The 19,624-nt window shown below is 58.4% G+C and overlaps 2 protein-coding genes across 3 annotated transcripts in view; one reads left to right on the forward strand and one right to left on the reverse strand.

Moving 5' to 3' along the window:
• Window positions 1-19,624, forward strand: part of MACROD1 (mono-ADP ribosylhydrolase 1) — a 149,881-nt gene that overhangs the window by 71,470 nt on the left and 58,787 nt on the right.
• The window catches only part of FLRT1 (fibronectin leucine rich transmembrane protein 1), a 76,241-nt gene that overhangs the window by 30,317 nt on the left and 26,300 nt on the right, over window positions 1-19,624 (reverse strand). For both annotated transcript variants that reach the window (XM_038564146.1, XM_038564145.1), the window contains exon 2: window positions 3,121-3,232. The gene's annotated coding sequence lies outside the window, so the exon portion shown is untranslated. The remainder of the gene's footprint in view (window positions 1-3,120; window positions 3,233-19,624) is intronic.

A 19,624-nucleotide genomic window follows, 5' to 3' on the forward strand; every position in this document is an offset into this window, starting at 1 on the left:
CCTTCTATTTCCATAAAACAGCAGATAAATAAGGGAAGCTTCCTGCCAACCCTTCCTGGGGACCTGGGGGTCTGGGATAGGGAGACCAGCCCTTCATTCCCCAGCCCAGCCCTGGGGGCTCACACTGTCCATGCAGGCTCCCAGCCAGACCCATCTCCAGTCACACCCAAAATGCCTGCCCCCCAGTGCTCTGGGGGAGGGGACCAAAGGAGGGAGGTCTGTGGGCTTCCCAGCCCTCTGCTGCAGACAAGGCCACTTCGCCATCTGGTGGGAGCAGGGGCTGTGCGGACTGGCAGGTGCACCCAGGCTGCCTCTCTGATGGGCCCGGGTTGGTGGTGGCCCCTGAGGAGCCCCCTTTCCTTGGCCCCAGGGCTTTATCACATCACCTCCCTTACTCCTTCGCACATCCCTATGTACAAGGGACCTAAGCTGGTCCTGCCTGGCGGAAGGTGGAGCTGTGATTTGAACCTGGGTGGGTCCAACAGTGGAGCCCACTGAAGGCCCCACTGGAACCCTAGCCTTGGCCTTCAGGGCCGTGGGCTGATGACAAGCTTCAGCCTGGAACAGAGCCAGCCCGAGTGGCCGATGGCCAGTGGGACCCCTGGCTGGTCTGCGCACTAGTGGCCCCAGAACACCGGACCAGGCAGTCCCAGGGCCTGCCCAGGCTACAGCTAGTGGTAGACCCGGTGGGTGGGTGGCAGGGGACAGACTTGGAAGATTTATGAGCTGGGTTAAAATTTAATCTGGGTGGAAGATCCCGGCCATCCAAGCCAGCTGCCCCCAGACAAACGGTCTGATCCCTGCCGGCTCCCGCCCACTAGCCCTGGTGCCATCCTTCCCCTAACTCTCCCTCCCCGGAAGGCAGGCCGCCGCCCGCAGAGAAATCATAGCACTGAATTTGATTTGGGGTGGGAGCAGCGGGGCACTGAGCTTGTTTGCACTTCAGCTCAAAATTAAACAGGACAGAATTGGCTTCGGGCAGGAACTGCCTCCGCAGGGCCTCCGTGTGTCCCCAGGGACAGCACTGCCTCCAGAAGAGCCTCATCATGCCCACCAGCCCCCACTGCCACGGGAGCAGCCCTGGGCACCCTGCGTGTGCACTCAGGCCCTGGCCAGCCCACACTGGGGCACAGCTGCTGGGCTTGAATCCCAGATATGCTGGGGGGTCTTGTGCAAGCAACTAAACCTCTCAGAGCCTGTCTTCTCATCTGTAAAATGGGACAGTCTATAAAATGGGACCCACTGCTGTGAGCTGACATGATAATGTAAAGGGTTAACATGGTACCTACATAGGGTCCCCCCCTTCACCTCTTTGGACCTGGGGGGGTCCCCCCTTCACTCTGCTTTGGGTTTGCTCAGTCTGGCTGGATAAGGAACACTGCCGGGGCCCCCAAGGCATGGGACATGGTGGCAGAAGCACGTGGACAGAGCAGCCCCTGTGCACAACCCTGTTTCCTCCTGGCTGATTCCCTCCTAAGTGGCCTTGTCACTGTCACTGTTCTCGCGGTTCCCACCACTACATGCTGGGTCCCTCCTAGGCATTCTCCTGAGTTAGCAATGTGCGCCCATTTTACAGATGTGAAAATGAGGCTCAGAGAGGTAAAGAAACTGCCCGGGGGCTCTCTAGAAGTCAGCAGGGATGACCCAAGCACAGGCCCTTTGACCCAGAGCTGCCTAGGTCACTCCTCCCACTGTCCCCTGCAACTTCGGCCACCTTCCAGGTCCTGTCTAAGGTGGGAGGGAGTGTCACAGAGAGGGAAGGGGGAGCTGGGCTGGCTCAGGCAACAAAGAAGCAGGGGAGGACCTAGAGACCCCTTTGTTCCACTGGGGGACAGAAGCATCCCTTCCTAGCATCCTTCCCTAGCACGCACACACGCACACACACCCACACACCCCCCATGCTGCCACTGGCAGGCATCCAGGCGCGGAAATAGCCGTGTCACCTTCCGAGGCTGAGTCCCTTTGGCCTGAAGTGGAGGCTGGAGGAGGGGCAGGGAGGCTGCAATAATCTCGGATTGTGGAAGGTGAGTGTGCTCGTGCACACACGTACCTGTGCACGATGCACACATCCTCCCACATGCACATGCTCACATAGGCACGAACTCAAACAGCTACACGCAGAATGGGGAGAGACAAGCTTCAGATACTAGCAGATGCCACCATCCTGCCTCACCTCCGGCCCACCTCCTGAGGGACCAGTAAAAGCTGGGCCTGAACACAGCACCTCTCTCCTTCAGCTATGTAATAAGATTCCCCACAGCTCTGCACTTGGGGCCACTCTGCCCTGAAGAGCGGGTTGTCGCCAACTCCTGCCTTAGCTGAGGCTGCCCCGTGCTCTGGCACAGAGCTAAAACCAAGGTGTTGGAGGGGGCAGCCTACCCTTGGGGGCCTCTTTTATACTTTAGTGACCCCCCACCAGGAATCTGAGTCCTTTCTTCAGACCCCCAGGGATTGGGGAGCCTGAATCTGGCCTCCCTCCAAGTGCACCAGCCATTCCCACCCTCTGCTCCAGTCTGTGCTGGCCTACCCATGTCCTCTTGCTTGGGGATTCAGTTCTGTCCCTTGCAAGTGCTGAGCTAATCCTCCGAGTGTGGAAGGCTCACAGGGGTGGAAGGATTAATGTGTCAACATATTTGCATGATAACAGGGTCTGGGCTTTGAGAAGTGAGTAGCCCCAGAGGAGCCAGGCTGTCCTCCCAAACCACACATACTATGCACACATCCCAGCCAGGCCAGTGCTGGCCACACTCCCGCCCTCCCTCCACCCTGGCAGGTGCCACCCCCCTCACTCCCAACTCACCCCTGAACACACACACACTAGCAGCAGGACCTGAAAACAGTCCCATCCTCACTGACTCCCGCTCCGGGCTGTGACCGGGTGTGGGCATCTGGCTGCAACCTCTCATTATTTACTTATGTATTTATTTATTTATTCCCATCTCGTCCTAAAGGATTTGCGGCAGCTTACAGAAATACAACCTCATAAGAGAGGATCAAGAGAAGGGGATTTGGTAGGGTGGAATAGGCCAGGCTCAGAAGCCGGCAGGCTTGGGTTCAAATTCTACTTTTTACTGATTTTTGATGTCGGGTCACTTCAGCTCTCAGCCTCGGCTTCCTCACCTGTCAGCCAGGATACTGATGCTGTCCAGAGGCTTGTGAATGGGAAGATGCCAGGGAGGTGGAGCCGGCACTCAGTGCTTGGAGGTGCAAATAGCACATGGAGCTATCGCATCTAGGAGAGAAGATAAAGGGAGAGAAGTCGGGCTGAGGACAGATGGGGTAGGGGAGGAAGGCAGTGCCTGGTGGAGGGTGCAGCATGGCCCCTCTCTGAGTGCTGGTGCTTTCTGGGTCCTGGTAGAATCCGAGCTGAGGGAAGAAGGCCTGGGCGAGGTGGGGGGTCTTCAACCTTCTCAGATGCCCAGGTCCAGGAACCCCCTGGACTCCTCTCAAAGGGGCAGCTAGCCCCTGGGATGCCCTAAGCCCCCACCTGCCCTGCATGGGGTGTCCAGAGCCTACAGGGTGGAGAAGAGCTAAGGTCTGGGGTTCCAGGCCAGGGACCCTTCCCCTCCCACCTAGTGCCCACACCCAGAGGGCACACTTCAGCCCTTGGCCCCTGCATCTCACCTGAACCTGAACCCCACTTTGGCCTTGAGCTCTGATTTTCCTGGCCTTCTTTCACTCCCCAAGACTGGCTCTCGGCCCCAGCCCAGCGTTTTAGTCACTTGGCCCAGCTCCCCATTGCCCCCAAGCCCCAATTATCACTTCAGCCTACACTGAGCAGGGCCTGGCTTCCTCCCACCATCACCTGTTCCCAGCCCTCCATGCTGTCTTCCCAAATCATCTTCCTCCCAGGGGGGCTCCAGGTCTGACAGCCAGGAGGGGCCTGGGGAGATGAGCACAGCTCCTCTGATACACAGGCTGGCCAGACCCCTCTGGGGGGGCACATGGCAGGCAGAGATCCCCACCCATTCCTGCCCCCCGCCCCTCGGCTCCAGCCCGGGACCCCAAGGAGCTCCCACTTTATAATCTGTTTCTGGGAGGTGGTGCCGACTCTGTGGATGGCTGATTTGTTGACACAGCTATGGGGACCACACAGCCATTAACACACCACGTGGAGAGTGGTGCCCAGGAGAGGGCCTGGAGTCCAGTGAGATGTGCAACTCCCCACTGCGGACCCCAGCTCCTCCTCAAGTAGCCCCTGGGACCGTGGCCTCAAGTCTTCCCATCTGTGAGTTGGGGAGAACGGACCCTGTGCCTCTTTCTGGCTTCTCAGCTGCTTGAGGAGGCAGATGGGGAGAAGCACAGGCCTGTCCAACTGGCTTGGGACCTTGAGGTCAGGGGTGCTGAGCTGCCAACTTCCACCCAGGAACAGGCTTGGGCCACCCCCCTCCTGCTGGGCTCAAGGAGAGAAGCATGAGGCCCCGGTGAACACCAGACACAGTCCACACCCGTAACAGCTCAGACTCCAGGACCCCTGTGTTGTGATGTCCCTGAGTCCCCAACAGGCAGGACACCCTGGGATCAACAGATTCATGGCAACTGAGTGGAGAAGAATCATTAAGTGTAGACCTTAAGCAGACTGTGGTAATGTTGGTGTGGGGACTTGGGGAGAGTTGGGGAGCCCCGTGGGGTGGCCCCCACAGGCTGTGTGCTGTGACCGGGCTGATGAGCACACCATGCTCCTGTTCTGCCCTCCTCTGGGAGTCCTGCAGTTGCTCTGACCCGGGCCACCCACACCCGGCTTATGAGCAGCCCTAACACCCACCTGGAGCCCCAGCTCTCAGCTCCTGCTTCCTGCTTGCCTGTTCCGGGGTCTCAGTGGTCCTCAGTGGTCTGGGTGGGACAGCCACACTCTAGCCCCTCCCCGCCTTTGAATGTACTGCCCCCCGCCCTCTTCTTATGCCTGACCCCCCGACCCCCAGCCTGGCGGGATTTTGCCCCTGCACAACCTCCCCATAGTTCTCCCCTTCCTGCAGATGGGTAAGCTCTTGCTCCAGATCTGTCTCCTCCCTGAAGTGCAGCCTCCAGAGGGCAGAGCCAGTCTGTTAGCCCCAGGCCTCCGCAGTGCTCCGAGGTACCCACCAGTGGTGGGCGAGCCCCCGTGATCACAAAGCACTGCAAGGACTGCCAGGCTTTTTTGGTGGGAGCAAGGAGAGGCTGTGGGGCCTCCCACACCCTCATCCCCAACACGGTCACCAGCAAATAAATCCTTTCGGTACAACTTCTGTCCTGTCCACCTGCAGCTCCCACCCTGCCCTGACCCTCCCCTGCTTGGGGCTAGCCGTGCCACCCCCATGCCACAGCCCAGACCCATCCACCTCCCGAGAGCAGAGCTGCGCTCCCTCCCAGCCTGCACTCGATCTCTCTATCTCTCGGTCCCCCATCGGTTCGCAGCCTGCCGGATCCCTCCCCACCCTGGGCTCTTGCTTTTCTCTCTGCCAGACAGCCCCCCATGGCTGGCCTGGGCTTTGGCTTCCGTGTCACCCGCTCTTGGGGTTCTCCCTCCCTGAAACCACCTTCGGCTTTACTCTTGGCCTGTCTCCCCGGCTCCAGGTACCCTCCCTGAGGGCAGAGCCTCGGCTCTCCCCTCAGTGCCAGGTTCCCCTGTCCAGATGAGGCCAGGGCACTTGGAAGCTCCGAGCTCAGGAAGCATTTGTAGGATGATCGATGGATTCTCCCACCCGGCTGGGAGCCAAGAAGCATCTCCACGGCCCCATGGCTTCCCTGCCAGCAGGAGCTGTGTGCACCTGGCAGATCGCAGTGGGACAGGCGTTCGGTCCTGCTGCTGCCCACCCAGACGGCTGCTCCTCCTGGGCATCCCTACGGGGCTGCCAAGGGAAGCCGGGGCGGAATAACCAGATTAGCCTAAGCGGCTCCTCTTGTTTCCTGGCATAATTGGATTGAGGCCATGTTTCGGTGCAGCTGCATTTAATATCGTAATTCCGAGGACGCCTCACCCCCAGAGAGTATCGGCCAACAGATGCAGATGGGACAGGGTGGGGCGGGCTTTGGGCTGGAGAAGGGACCAAGGCCAAGGGTCACACATCTCGGACCTGTGCAGAGCAGTATGCCTATCCCCTGGGGGGCGGTGTCCTTTTGGCATCTGTGGGTGGGCAGTGCACAGAGCATGAGGAGGCAAGGGGAGGATTGTCACTGGGCACACCTGGAGGGTGCTCTGTGCTAACCTGAGGACTTGCAGGCATGACTGTGGGACAGGCCCCTCCCAGAGACAACAGGGGACCTCCCAGGCCTGGGGTGTGGAGGGAGTCCCTGGGACCCCAGCTGAGAAGAACCTGGGAGAAGGAGGCCAGGCACAGGCCCACAGAGGCTCAGCCAGCTTTAGCCACAATCCTCAGAAGTGCTGAGGGTCTAAACATACATGCTGTTGCCACCTTCGGAGCCAGAATGGTCTCTTGTAGCTCATCCACTGCCTCCGGAAGCTCTTGGCTCAACTGGCTGAGCAGCAGCCTTCTTGGGCTCCTGGGCAGCCAGAGGCCCAAGCCTGCTATGGGGTGTTGGGTCCTCCCTCAGGAAGGCAGGCCCAGTGCTAGGTGACTGCAGTGACAAACAGGGACACCACCTGGAGTCCTGACACCCAGACCCATGCTTAAATATTAGTGTCTCCACAGACCAAGGGAGAGAGGTGGGTGTGTGTGTGCTTGTGTGTCTGTCTGTGTGTGTCTGTGTGTCCATCACTGCCTGGGCTGAGTGTGTATGTATGTGTGTGGAAGGCAAGGAGCCCCTGTGCCCCCCACCTTCCCATCTGCAGCCTGAAGCCCAGCCACGTCTCTACAGATTCTCAACCTGAATCCTGAAGCCAAACTGATGAGTCTTTAAGAGCCAAGAAGCTAGGGGATCCCTGGATGGCTAAGCGGTTTGGCGCCTGCCTTTGGCCCGGGGTGTGATCCTGGGGACCCAGGATCGAGTCCCACATCGGGCTCTCTGCATGGAGCCTGCTTCTCCCTCTGCCTGTGTCTCTGCTTCTCTCTTTCTGTGTCTCTGTCTCTCATGAATAAATAAAATGTTAAAAAAAAAAAAAAAGAGAGAGAGAGAGAGAGAGAGAGAGAGAGAAAGCCAAGAAGCTAAAACAATGAAGAACAGGACACAGCCGGGGAAGGGAGCAGGCCGGGCAGCCTCATGACAAGGTCCTTGATTCCCAGGCATGGCCGCACCCCTACCTGAATTCAGACCCTCCCGGCTGCTCGGCTGCTCGGCTGCTCGGCAGGGGCACCAGTTGTGCAGATGAATCGCTTGGCCTGGTGCTGTCCAGGTGGCTCCTCCCAGAGGCTCAGACTCAGCTCTGAAGACCTCAAGCACACAGCAGCTTCCCCACTGCCAGGGAAGGTGGGTTAACGGCCCAGGCCAGGGGGTCTATGGACCCTTCACCCTGGCCCATCCCCCTCCCTCACTCCCATGCCCCGTAGCTCGAGGGCCTGGCGACAGCTCCCATCCATCATTCAGCCCTATTTTTAGGAGGTGATAACCCAACTGTGAAAATTCACTCCGTGCAGATCCTCCTGTGTGAGGAAGTCTTAGCCCCAAGCCGAGGAGATGAGCATGGGCAGAGCAGCAGGAGAGGGATGGTGGAGGGGAGGCCAAGCAGGAGGAGCCCCTCGCGCCCTGTGATTTGTGGCTTGCCGCAGGCACCTGGCAGAGGGGCCAGGGCAGCTCTGCTGAGCTGTGGGGTGGGGGCGACACCAGGCCTGGCCTCCCAGGGCAGCCCACTGAGTAAGAGGGATGGGAGTCCAGGTCTTGGCTCCCGCCTTAGCTCTGTCGATTAGCAAGCCTCAGCCTGCTCTGGATCTCAGTTTCTCTCGCTTCAACGTGGGCTGAATCTCACACAACAGCCCAGCGCTCAACCCCTAAGGTCCTTTCTACCTCGTCACAGGGCTGGCAGATAAAATATAGGAGCTCCCTTAAATGTATATTTCAGACACTTTTTCTTGGTATAAGTAAGTCCTAAAGATCACATGAGATATACTTATGCTGTAAGAATTACTGGTTATTTCTATCTAAAACCCCAATTTAATTGGACATCTGGTCTTTTTATTTGTTCAGTCTGGCCACTCTGTTTCCTCGGAGCATGTCTCTCTCCCCCTCCCTGGGTTGCCTAGTGTATCTGCTAACGCGGGAGGGGCCAGCAAGTGTTTGCTCCCTCCTGGCCGCACCTTCACAGCCTCTGCTCTGGTACCCACCACCCCTGGTCCCCGGGTTTGCCTGCAGCAGACAGGAAGGGCCTGCCTCTTCCCAGCTGTGGGACCTTGGGCAATTTCACTTGACCCTCAGCTGCCTCCTCTGGAAAATGGGGATGACAGTCGTGCTTACTACCAAAGGCTGTGTGGGAATTAAATGAGCTGATACTGTCTGAAAGCTTAGAGCAGTAACACCAAAGTCAGCTCTCCCTACGGCGCCTGGGAGGCTCAGTCGGTTAAGCCTCTGCCTTCAGCTCAGGTCATGATCCCGGGGTCCTGGGTTTGAGCTCCATGTGGGGCTCCCTGCTCAGGGGGGAGTCTGCTTCTCCCTCTACCCGTCCCCCTGCCTGGATGCTCTTTCTCGCTCTCTCACTCTCTCGCTCTCTCTCCCTCTCAAATAAATAAATAAAATCTCAAAGTCAGCTCTCTCTCAATCCTCAGCGCCAGCCCAGGGCCCAGCACAGACGAAACGTTCATTCATTCCTTCACCCAGAGCATATGGCCAGCCTGTGACCTGCCAGGCACTGCTCTGGGTCCTGGAGACAGATCAGGGATCAGAGTGCTAGGCTGCTCTGGGGACCTGGGGGGCCTCCAGTCCTGTCCTAAGCTGTCCCACCCCTGGAGCTGCTACACCAGCATGCAGGGAGGGGTGTCTTTGGTGCCCGGAGATGGAGGGTCTGGGGACACCTCAGTGGGGGGAGGCCCTTGCAGTGGGATCGTGGAGACTTGATGAGGAAGAGATCTGCAGGGTTGGTTGGAAAGAGCAAGGGGCACAGGGAGAGTGGGGTACAGGAGACTGGGTCAGGAGCTAGAAGGTCACTGGGGTCAGGGGTGGAGGCCCTCTGTAGTCTCACCAGGGCCCCAGGGCCAGGAGGCCACTGGCAGGGTCAGTGCTTCAGGGAGATGCCTGTGTGTGGGTGGGGGGCACCAGCGAGGAGGCAGTGAAAGCAGTGAGAACAGGGAGCAACAGGACCTCTGGGTGGGCCCTCCAGCCTCCCACAGCCCAGGGCCGGGTTCGGGACCTTGCTGTCCCCCTGCCTCTCGGGAGCACAAGATTGCCCTTTCAAATCAGGATGGAATGGGACAAGAATCCAGCCCCCTAGGGTGGGAGCAGCAGGGCCCGATGATCCATCCAACCTCTGCCAGAGCCTCTGTTTGAGCCTGCCCGGGGCTCTGCCACCGACCAGCCCGGGTTGGGTGACTCACTCAGCCTCCCTGAGCCTCAGTTTCACCATCTAGGGAATGAACACGATAGTGGATTGTGACTGGGGCCCACTCAAATGAGGTGCTCCAAGTGTCAGCCTTTAGATGGTAGCCTGGGAATGGTTCAGACCCAGGAGGGCCACCAGGGCCAGGGTGGGTTCTGTTAAGACCCGGTGACAGGAGCTCATCGGGAGGGCGAGGCCCAGCCTGTGCAGAGTGCCGGATTCCTGGGCGGGCCCCCTCTAAGCCCCCCGTGGGCCAGCCTTGCCTCCCATTTTCTCTGAGTAGCAGAAGCCCAAGGTGAAGTGCTTTCTGGGGCCATCGTGGGAGACCAGGCCTCCTCAAGGCCTCAACTCTCAGGTCCTCACACCCCTTCTCAACCTGGCAGATGGCTGGGATCCCACACCTCCCTTTTCAGCCCCAGGGAATTCAAGAACCCGACTGATCTGATGGGGCAGTAACCCCTGGGCCCCAGCATGGCATCCCCTCTGACCATGCAGGAGGTTCCCAAGATGGAAAGGGGGAGGTGTTCGGGATCCCAGAGTGAGGCCAGAGATCACTGTGGCAACTATAGCCTTCCCCACCCCAAGCTCCGGGATCCTGGGAGTGATCTGATTCAATACCTACAAGGCAGTTTAACAATGTCTGGCTTCTGGGAGAGAGGGAGTCTGACCATCTGGATGAACTGAAAGGCTGTGGGTCCTCCCTTGAGGACAGCCCGGCTCGGGGAAGTGAGAAGGCTTGCAGTGGAGTGCATGCAGAGGGGGAGGCTGAGGGCAGAGGTGACGTCAGAGTCGCTTGTCCATCCCTATTTGCTGTGTGACCTCGGTCAGAAACTGAACTTCTCTGAGCTCGTTTCCTCCTTTACAACACAGGGTCAGGTCCTCTCTCCCACAGTTGTTCTGAGAGTCACGTGGGATCCCACAGGCATGGAGGGGACACAGCAAGGGCTTGGCACAGAAAGCTGCCATTCCATGGGGTGCCTGAGTGGCTCGGTCGGTTGGGTGTCTGCCGTAAGCCAGGTCATGATCTCGGGGCCCTGGGATCAAGTCCCCAGTTGGGCTCCCTGCTCAGTGAGGAGTTTGCTTCTCCTTCTCTCTCTGCTTCTTTCCCTGCTCGTGCTTGCTCTCTCTCTCTCTCAAATAAATAAATAAAATATTTTTAAAAAATGAAAGAAAGCTGCCATTGCAGACCTTGAAGGTGAGAGCACAGGGATCAGGAAAAGTTCTCCCAGAGCTGGGGCGTTGAAGGACGCATAGGAATTCAGGAGGTAGGGTAGCCCCTATGGCACAGCGGTTTAGCGCCGCCTGCAGCCCAGGGTGTGATCCTGGAGACCCCGTATCGAGTCCCACGTCGGGCTCCCTGCATGGAGCCTGCTTCTCCCTCTGCCTCTGTCTCTGCCTCTCTCTCTCTGTCTCTCATGAATAAATAAATAAAATCTTAAAAAAAAAAAAAAAAAAAGGAATTCAGGAGGTAGAAAAGGTGAAGGACTCACCCTCACAAACTTGGTTCTGGGGCCTTAGGAAAGTCCTACTTTTCTCCGTGCCTCAGTTTCTCCATCATAAAAGGAGACAGTTGCCCTGTGCTGGCTTCACTCTACTTGTGACATTCTAGATGACTCTTCCTTAGGATGAGGCAGGACTAGAGTGGGAGGAGGTATTCCCTCCAACATTGCGCTGACTGGCTAGGCAGATAGGTCAGGTCACCCCAGGTGTAGTCGGGATGGGAATGTGGGCCTCCCCTTTACGGTGCCTGGACCTCGAAGGCACTCCCCTGATTCTCAGCCCCACCAGCCCTCCAACCCCAGAGGCCAGAGATAGCCTGGCCAGACCCAGGTCCCAGCCATGGCTCTGGCTCCTGCAAGGTTCGGGGTCCCCCACAGCTCCCCTCCTGAGTCTCCTGGGCTTCCCCACAGGAAGCTGCAGTGTTTACCTTGCCAAGGCCCTGCTTTTACTCCCCGAGGATTGTGTTTAGGAGGCGAGAACCCACGCACACACACGCACTCACACTCCATCTGATGCGCCAGACCATACAGGCTCACAGCCCAGCCGCAGATGTGCACTGGGGCCGTCTTGGGGCTGCCTCCTGTCCCCGGGCTGGGTGGCAACTAGTGCTAATTGAGAAGAAGTTAATAAGCACCACATATGACCTGGGTTAATCCTCCCCAAGCCTCCTAGTTTTGTTCTGTCCATCTGTCCAATGCCCACTGAGGCCCTCGGGGGCGGACTAACCTGGCCAGAGCAAAAGCCAGAAGATGGCAAGTAGGGTTCAAAGGCAGATCTCTGGGAACCCTGGCCTGTGCTGCCTCTGAAAGAGAGGAGAGTGGAGGGGCAAGGGGCATCTGCAGAGACCATAAGCCGGTGGCGGTGGCGGTGGCGGGAGATGGCCCATTGGTCCCACCCAGACGCCATCGACACACAATAGGTGCTCAACATCAGGCAGCCCAGGGGCCTGTGCGAGGGGCCCATGGTCCCCAGAAACCTGCAGTGTGAAGTCTCTGGCCCCCTCCTCGGCTCCCTACATGTGGCTCTGAGCCACCAGCAGCTTTGCCTCCTGGCTCTGCTGCCAGCTGACTGTGGGCGGGGCTCTACCCCCTTCTGGGCCCTAGAACCCTTCATCCAGTGGGGCAGTTGGGACGGATCAGGGGCCTCCACTTTAGCAACGCTCATCTTGAGAACCTGATCCGCTTCCTGGAAAATATGAACCCTACCAGATATTTACACAGGAGTCTTGGGGTTTACACAGGAGTCTGGGGATTCACAGACCCTCAGACGACCAGGTGAGAGAGCCCTGAACCACACATGGGATAAGGCTGCGACAGAAAACAAGGAAGAAATAAACCCCCAATTCTGAGAACAGTCACCTCTTCCTGTGGTCCTGGTGCTTCAGAATCTTATTTCATCCTCAGAACAACCCTGTACCCGCGGCAGGGTGGGGTGCTCTTTATTACCCCCATTTTATGGTTGTGGAGACCTGGGCACAGAGAGGTAAAGTGACATGCCCAGGGCCACACAACAGGAAGTGGTGCGGCTGGTATTTTAACCCAGCAGTCAGGGCATTTAACTGCTGGGCTTAATTCGCACGGTGGGTTCAGAGTGTGGTTTATCATACGCTCCGCAACTTACAGGGGCGCCACGTGTATGTTTGCATATTTATCTGAAGTGATGTAATTCTTAAAAACAAAAGAGCTGGATCAGCTGACCTCCTAATTTGAGCATCTGGGGTTTCTGCGCTTTGCTTCCAAAACCCCCGCTCCCTGAGGGTGCTGCCCAAATGCACCCAACGGGCTACTGTCCCTGTGCCTGACTCCCAGGGACCCGATCTGTGCAAGGGGTGTAGGTGCAGCCCCTCCATCCTGGGATGAGGGGAGGCCTTGCCCCCCACCCCTGCCTCCTCTGGCTGCCGGCTGGGCAGGGCTGAGCGGGTTATGAGTTCAGCAGTCGGTTGGGGCTCACATCATCTTGTCTGCCGGGAGGATTTAGTACGAGGCAGTTGGTCAATAGTGCGTTTGTTTTGTTATTGACCTGCCAGGGCAGCTCAGGAGCCGGCCCATCCCCCTCGGCTGCTCAGGCCTCTCCAGGCCTCGGAGCCTCAGCCTGGAAGTGCCACTGGGCATGTTGGGGAGCTCCTTGACCCCTGGCCTCCTGCCATTCCCAGCCCCTTCACACAGCCTGGCCTGAGTGAGTCCCTATTCAGGTCCCCCCTGAAGATCTGTGTCCCCATAATCTTAGGTCCCACCTGCCCTGGGGAGGACAGAGCAAGTGGCCCAGCTTGACAGAGGGCCACCCACTTGACAGAGGGCCCTGGTCTCATGGCATCACCACAACTACTTCACAAATGGAGAAACTGAGGCCCGGAGAGGTGAAGTGGCACAAGCTGTAGCTGGAAGAGCAGTGGTTTCCAGGAGCAGACTCCCTGGCCTGGGAGAGGCCCCAGGCTGGCCCCAGTCCAGTCCAGAAGCAGTGGCCACCTGGGATACGGGCGAGGGGACCCCTTTTTTTTAAGATTATTTATTCATGAGAGATACACAGAGAGAGGCAGAGACACAGGGACAGGGAAAAAAAGCAGGCTCCCTGCGGGGAGCCCGATGTGGGACTCGATCCCAGACCCCAGGATCACGACCTGACCCAAAGGCAGACACTCAACCACTGAGCCACCCCGGTGCCCCCAGGAGAAGGGACTCTTTCCTTGGCCTCAGCCCAGCACCTGCCCTGGTCCCAGCCCCAGCCCCAGGTTATGGAGAAAGGTAGTCTCCGTCCTTGACTTTCACTCATTTGTTCATTCAACACCTATTGCCAGAGAGCTGCTCTGTGCCAGGCCCCAGGAATCCCAGTGTCTGGGAGCACCTCACAGCCCTGCACTGGGTACAAGGTGGGGGGGACTCCCTGAGAGAAATGGTGCCGATGAGGATCTCGGGGCGGGGGCCGGAAGGCTACTTCCAAAGAACAAACAGAATTATGAAGAGGGCAGAAAGGCACCTCTGTGGAGGGTCGGTGGAGGATCCAGCAGGGACAAAGGCCTGGTGTCGCTGACAGGTGCACAGGGGACATAAAGACACGAGTATGGCCAGCATGGGAAACGTGAAGGTTCAAGGAACTGTATGGACTGTGCCTTTGGAGCAATGAATACAGTCAGCCCTCTGGGGTTTACTTAACCAAGCTGAGGACAGGAAGCCCCGAGCACCGGCTTCCCCCCTTCAACAGTGTCCCAGACGGTCTCCGCCTTGCTCCTCCTTTCTCCTCTCCCCCCTGCCCCCTACCCAGCTCCAAAATGAGAAAGAGCAAAAAAACTATTATTGTTCACGCCTCATCTCCCACCAAAGTTATTAAATTTCATTCCACGAACAAATAAATCCATTTTTATTGCAGCAGGAGGAGCGGGCAGCCGTTTGCTGTTTTACCTTTTTTATTTTTCAAAGTCCTGTTAAACCTGCCCCCTATCAGCTGGGCGGCCCCCTGGGCCCCAACAGGCCCGCCCAGGTTAGAAGCGGGTTCCCAGCTCCCAGCTCCCAGCTCCCAGCTCCGGCTCCAGCTCCGGCTCTGGCTCTGGCGGTGGCGGCTCCTCCCCGGGAGTGGCCGCAGCCTGGCTGGAGCGGCCCACCTGCCGCCTGGCTGCCTCGGGTGGGCCTCCAGCTGCCTGCAGGGAGGGTGCGCGAAACTTCCTGCCAGCCTCCTGCTTGTCTGGCATTTAGAGTCTCCCAAACACTTCCTGCACATGCTTCCCTGGGCCCATCCCTGCGGTTGGCTGCGGCTCCCCTTCACAGGAGAGGAAGCTCAAGCTCTGGAAGGCTTGGGGACTTGCCGGAGGCCAGGAGAAGCCTCCCTCCACCCCAGGGCAGGGAATTGGGCCCGGGCCTGCCTGCTGGTGGGTGGAGTTGCTCTGATCACCCATCTCGGTCACCCCACTGCGTAGCCTGTCTCTGCCACCCACCAGCTCTGTGACACCCCCACCCCCACCCGCACCCCCAGCACACAACCCGGCTTCTGAGGGCCTGAACTGCCGCCTCTGCAGAAGGGATACCGTGATCACTGCATCTCAGTCCTGGGAGGATGCTCAGCAGGGAGCTTGCCGCCACCCTCCCCAAGGCCCCCAGCTTCCAGCCTCTCTCCTGGATCCCCCCACTCACGCCCTGCTCCCCTGCGATCTGGCCCCTGGGGGGTGGAGGGGAGGGTTGGGGTAGCGGCCAGCCTTCACAGCTGAGGTCAACATAAATCCACATCATGGCTATTTTTTCTCTCTAAACCATTTGCTAAAGACTTAATGACTGTCAATAAGAAGCCTGTTGCGTCCACAGTGCCGCCAGCTTGAGGAGGTTCCCCAGCAAGGCATTTAAGTGAGGCAGCTGCCCAGGCCTGGCCCAGGGGTGTCACTGCACCCCCTCCCATGCCAACGCCAAGCTCCGCCGGGTCACTGCAGGGAGGGGACTGCCCACCCCGTGCCCAAAATGGGGCCAGACCATTGTGGGACAGGGGCAGCAGCCCTGGCCCCCCCCTACAACTGGCCACCCCCAGATATCTGGGGATGCTGCTTGGGCCTCCAGGGGTTGTGCTCCCCCTAATAGCCATCCCCTCCTCCAGCAGCCCTGCTGAATCCAGGGAGGCCCCCCGCCCCACCAGATGCCCACAGCTGACAGCCCACACCTTAGCCAGCCCTGGCAATGCCTTCCCTTCCCCATTCAGAGCTGTCTCGGGTGTCAGATGGCTTGTGGTTCCAGGTGAAGACATCCACCATGCCCCCTGCCACACACACACACACACACACACACACACACGCACACGCATGCACACACATGCACACACATGCACACAGTGCCTTTCTGCTCTATCACGGTGCATTCCAAGGCTGGGGGAGGGGCGGCCGCCTGCACCTTCATACTCCTCTTTCCCCCACCCCCTACCTCCACCCCCAGTCTCCTCAGCTGCATCTCCTGCCCCCTCCTTCTTCACCCCTCCCTGCCACTGCTCCCTGGGGATTCCCTCTTCTTTTCTTTCCCAGACTGATTAGCACATGGTACTATCAAGAAAGGCAGCTCCGGATAATGTTCCCAATGCTGTCTGTCGGCACCTGGGTCGCTCCAGCCCAGAAGAAGGGCGGGCGGTGTCACATGGGTACCTACCTCCTGCCAAGCCCCCTCCACTTCTGAGCACCTTCCCCCAGACGCTGGCCCTGCCCGGGTGGGAGGGCTGCTAGGTAGCCTAGCCCCAGGGTACATGCAGCAGGGGCGGGGGATCCCTGTAAGGGTAGAGCTGGATTCCAAGCCCATTATCTGGGCACTAGCCTGGCAGCCAGCCCAGCCCTGGCTTCTCTGCCCTCAGTGGGAAGAGAAACAGAGACTTAGACAGAAAAGTGAAATCGGCCTCACCATGCCGTGTGGAGGAGTTAGAGGCAAAAGCCCCTCTGCCAGTGGAGCCCCTGTCACCCTGCCTGACCTGGTCTGGCCTCCATATATTTGTCAATCAAATGGGAATGCTGACCCAGCCAGCTTTGCAGGGCAGCTGGAAGATCCATTTAGCAGTAAATATGTGTGATAGCCATTACCCTAGGACTTCACACTTACAGTGGGCTCCAATCCCAACCAGGCCCTAACATGCCCAAGCTCCTTTATTTCTTGCTGCCCCCTGGGAAGGCAAGTGCAGTGGGCGCCTTTATCTTACAACTGCTGGGGCCTTGTCAGAAGCTGGGCTGGAGGCAGGGAATGAACCAACCAGGGTCCCAGAAGGCGGGATGGAAGGGTGGGGGGCCGGGTGGGTCCTGGGTGGGGTCGGCACAGCCTTCCCCTGCCAGCCCCAATGCCTGGTACCGAAGGGGTTTCTGGCACTGCCTGGAGGTGCCACGTCACCTGAACAGAAGGCAGAGCCCTTGCCAGTGCTCCCCGAGCGTGACTCTTGCCAATTCAAACGCTGTATCTCAACGCCATTAATTTACATTTTGATTCGACTTTCTTAATTTTACTTCAACTTCGCACGACTCCAGTTTGAGAATCATTTTAATGTATTTATCTGTGAGGCAATTTGTTAAATAACCCCCAAGACTCGGCGGTTTTCCGTTCTGAGCTTTTATTGCAAGGCTGTTTTAAATTAAATTAGTTGTCAGGGTCCCTGAGTGCATTGTAACGGGGATGAGTTCACTGCCAGCCCACTCATAAAAGTGCAAACCGCTGGCTAAATGGACGGGAGCAAGAAGTGGGTCGCCCGGCTCCTCCCAGACCCCCTCGGTGCCAGTTTGGGGAGCGCAGGCCTAGCAGAACCACCTGCAGTCAGAAAAGCAACCATCTCTGGAGCCACCCTGGGTTCCCAAGCTGGGCTCTGCCCACCAGCCCTCGACCCCTGCAGGGCAGGTTCTAGCTGGCCACAGGCGGGGGCAGTTCCTTACCTGGGCACCCCAATCCTTCTGCCACCTGCTCTGGAGGCCCCGGGTGGTGTGTGTGAGCCATGGCATGTCTGGGCTGTCGCCCTTCTGAGGGACAGCAGAGGGGCAGAGCCTGGTCTCTGCTTTGGGCCCCTGTGCCCCAGGGAGAATTGCTGGGGAGCAAGGGGTGAGATCTGTCCCCCCTTCATCTGTTATCTGAGCTGGCGTCCGTGCTGGCTGTCACCTGGGCCAGGTCGGGGGTGGGGGGCATGATTTGTGAAAGGCTCAGGTATCGAATCTATGTTTCACGTTCACATCAGCAGCTGCTGTCTGCCTGATAATGGACTGAGGCAGTGGGGAGGGAGCCAGGCGTCCTGCTCCTGCCACTGCTGTGCTCCCTGGTGGAGTGGGTACCCCGAGCCAAGACCTCTCCCCACCCGCCTCCTAGAGCTGCACAGTCCCACAGGTGGGCCTCCTGGCCCCCAGCAGCACTCACCAAGCCAGCCCCAAACTTCCATTCTGCCCTTCAAACCTCACATCCCCTGGGAAGCTGCCAGCCCCTGGTAAATGGACCAGGGGTGCACAGTCAACTGGGAGTCACTAACCACCTCACGCAGTCTCCCCTGGGACTGCCCAGCATGCGAGAGGAGGGCTGGGATGCTGAGGGTGCTTTGGCGCCTCCTCTGCAGCATCTGACAGGGCCTGGCACACAGCACGAGTGCAGGATAGACCTCTCCTGTGTCCCAGGGGCAGCGTGGCAAGCTGGTTACCAATGTAGGCACTGGAGCTGGAGCTGGGTGCCTGGGTCTGAGTCTTGGCTCTGTGACTTTCTAGTTGTGTGAACTTAGGCCATTTCTATACAATGGGGTCCTCAGAGGAGCACTTTGGGGATGACATAGGTCCCGAGTGCTCAGAAGCACCAGGAAGGTAATAAGCCTCATCGTGTCCCACCTCAGAGGCAGAGATCTCCTAAGGAGAGGAACTTTTAAATATACCTTTGTAGCCATTTGACAAGCTCCTATTCACCCAGTGATGCCTTCCCAAAGGCCCCCTCCTCTGGGAAGCCTTCCTGAGTCAGGATTAGTTGTGTTCTCCTCTGCATTCCCCCAGCCCACTTAGTGCTGGGATAAACCTTGCTGCACCTTCTTCCTACCCGGCTGGCTGTGCATCAGGGCGGGAGGGGGGGGGTGCTCCCCTTTTCATCTTGTAAACATTTTCTAGCCTAGGACGAACATACACCCTGCCACGCTCACTGCAGCTTTAGTGAACCTTTGGTTTGGGAGGGGAAGATGGAGAGAGGGAGAGAACTCTTTGTGAGGCCCTGGCTTAAAACCCTCCAAGGCCCCAGGCACCCCTGAACAAAGCACCACCTCCTGTGTGTGGCCTCCTAAACCTGCTGCTCTCTGCCTCACCTCTCTAGTGCTCCCTTTGCCCCTGCTCTTCCCCTTGGCACCTTACTCCCCCGCCTCGCCCACCCCAGCCCTCCTCCTGAAACACTGGCCTGCCCACACCCCTTCCTTGGGAACTACTACCTCACCTCGGCCCACTTCTCCTATGGGAGTCTTCTGAGGCCTCAAAGCCTGAGTCAGGTGCCTGTCCCAGGCTCCTCCATCATAACTCATGTCCCCAGCACTGTCACCACTACATGTCTAGCCTGTCCACCCCACTAGACTGCGCTCATGGTGGAGGGGCTGGACCTGAGTCTGTCTCAGTGACCCTGGTGTCCCTCCTGCCTGTCCTAAGTAGGCTCTGGAGGCACTCAGGAAATGAATGAATAAACAAATGGATGATTAAGGTCCTCGTGAAACTCTGGGCTCCTGGCCACGGGGTGCCCGAGGTATTAGCTGGTAGCCCCCTTCCTGCCAGCCTTCACTGGGTGGTAGGTGCCAGGCCTGGCTGCTTTTGTGGGGCCAGGGATGGGGGCAACTCAGAGAAAGCCCCCCCTACTCAGTGCTGTTTAATGTCTGGCCAGATGCCCCACCCTCTGCATCCTGCTCTTGTGTCAGGGCCTGCTCTGGGTTTGAACAGGGCCAGAAAGAAGCCAGATTCCCAGCAGCCAGCAGGCAGGTCTCAGGAGAAGGTCATGTGTCAGGCACACACACACATACCTGGCCTCGAATGTCCAGCCAGGCTGAGGCCTAAGGCCTCCCATTCTTTGGCCAAGAGCAAATAGAGACTGTCTGTCCCAGTGCCGGGAAGAAGATGCTGGGGAGTCAGGATTCCGGGATCCCAGTTCAAGCATTGATGGTGCTCAACCTCTCAGACCCTATGGCCCCCAGTCTGGGAAACCAGAGGTATCAGATGGGCTCCACTTGTAACCAGCAGAGCCTTTTCCAGGTGGGACAACCACTCCAACATGAACAGGGCTGCCCATGGAGCTG

Source organism: Canis lupus, chromosome 18 (genome assembly GCF_011100685.1).
Source record: "Canis lupus familiaris isolate Mischka breed German Shepherd chromosome 18, alternate assembly UU_Cfam_GSD_1.0, whole genome shotgun sequence".
Classification (NCBI taxonomy): Eukaryota; Metazoa; Chordata; class Mammalia; order Carnivora; family Canidae; genus Canis; species Canis lupus.